The sequence below is a fragment of the Lepisma saccharinum genome, chromosome 25 (assembly GCF_977018435.1).
Source record: "Lepisma saccharinum chromosome 25, izLepSacc3.1, whole genome shotgun sequence".
NCBI lineage: Eukaryota > Metazoa > Arthropoda > Insecta > Zygentoma > Lepismatidae > Lepisma > Lepisma saccharinum.
In genome coordinates, this window is record NC_139253.1 from 31,010,556 (window position 1) to 31,012,480 (window position 1,925).

The window sequence follows — 1,925 nt, forward strand, 5'->3', positions numbered from 1 at the left end:
GTCGATGCACAGTGTCTGCACCCAGCAAGTTACAAGTGACCAGAGTCGAATTTGAAAGAGAATCTGAAGAATGATAGATTTCATCAGGGGCGGCTAGGTGGGCACTAGCTCAACATGCAATAGTTTAAGTCATAATTTCTGACAAACAAGAAATCTTATTGAATAAGTATTGGGATAGTAATACATGTATCCGCTCCTTTTTAACAATGTTAGCTCGAAGATAATCTGTATTCCATTTGTTTATATTGGCAACTTGGTCAACCGGAGGTTATTATAAGGAACTATGGTTATTATAAGGAACTATTTCGTAGATGTTCATGTAACCGTTATAAAATTACAAATAAAGTATATTCACAAGCTTAGATATACTAACAACGAAAAAATAAATTCAGAGTTAAATTTCAAATGCATGTGTATAGAGTAATTCTAGAAGTACAGAGCTATATCAGAATATTGAACTTCTTTTTGCAGGATAACGTTTACAATATTGACGCGACAGAATAATTAAGAACTGTTGCTCCAAGGGAAACAAAGGGCGTAGTGTATTGGTTAGCGTTCTTGAAAGCATTCGATCCTCCATACTAGGTGTTCTTTTTTTAATTCTCTTTTTATTATAAACAAGAGCATGGTAACATTATTTGTCATAGCAGTGTATAGTGGCTACATTGTTCTGCATATGGAATTTATAAAAAAATAAATGAATTGACAAACATTCAAAGGGATATATTCATGTATAAGATCGTGAATTATGATACTCTAACGATAATTGTGTACTGCTTCAAAGTCATTGACAAATATTAATGAAATAACTATTTATATTTGTGGCAATTCAGGACATACTAATTTTACCCCTTTTCCCACTCGAGTTCAATGCAAGGATACCTCCGCAAATATCGAATGAAAAGTTTTCATCATGTGCAATTCTCCATTAAATGTTTTCGCCGAGTCGTACTACCTTCGTTTTCTTTGTTACAAACAAGTATTGTTTACACATTACATGTAGGAGGAGAGTTGCATCTACATTTCACATTGGTCAACTCCTTCTACTTACTTTCAGAAGCGAAAGCTTGTAGGGTAGTGTTTACCGTTCAGGACTGTCAATCTGATGGTCGTAGGTTCAAACCCTTCCGGTGGCAGAAAATTTTCGTAAGTTTTAGACCTATCCCATTGTGTTCATTGTCCACGCCGTGTGAAACGGAATGATTCAGTTTGGAATTAACGATGGGGGGAGGGGAAATATTAAATTACAAAATCTCCATTTCAACGAACCGAGAAGTGGACAAAAATTGGATAATTCTTATAAATATTCAAATTACATTCATGTCTTTAGTGGTATAATCGCAGGTAAAATCAAAGATCTTACATGGAAGATTTTACCTTGCCCTAAACTAAGCCAAAATGCATTTCGAACCGATCTAATACATTCTCCAATACATTTCAAAATGTTATTGAATGTTTCATGTCGATAATTTGACCAATGCATCAATTCTCGACGCTGAGACGATATTTTCTGCAACTACATCTTCTCTTCAGTCCCTTCTGTTCTTCTCTTCTCCTTCTCGTCTCCCCTCCTTATGTTCGCTCTGCTTTTATCTCATATCGCCTTCCCTACTTTTCTCGAATCTTATCTCCATCCCACTCATCTCCACTCCTCGTATCTCCTCTCCTGTCTTAGATTTCCGACTCCACTGCACTCTTCTCCTCTTCTTTTCGTTCTTATCTTTTTCTCTCCTTTACTTTACTCTCCCCTCCCCTCCTCTCGTCTCCTCTTCTCCTCTTCTCTCTTCTCTCTTCTTTGCTCCATTTTCCTCATCTCTCCTAGAATATTTTTCCATTCTCCTCACTACATCTCTCCTCGTTTATCCTCTCTTTCGTCTCTCCTCTACTTTTCCTCTTCTCCTTTCGCTTTCTCTTTCTCCTTTCCT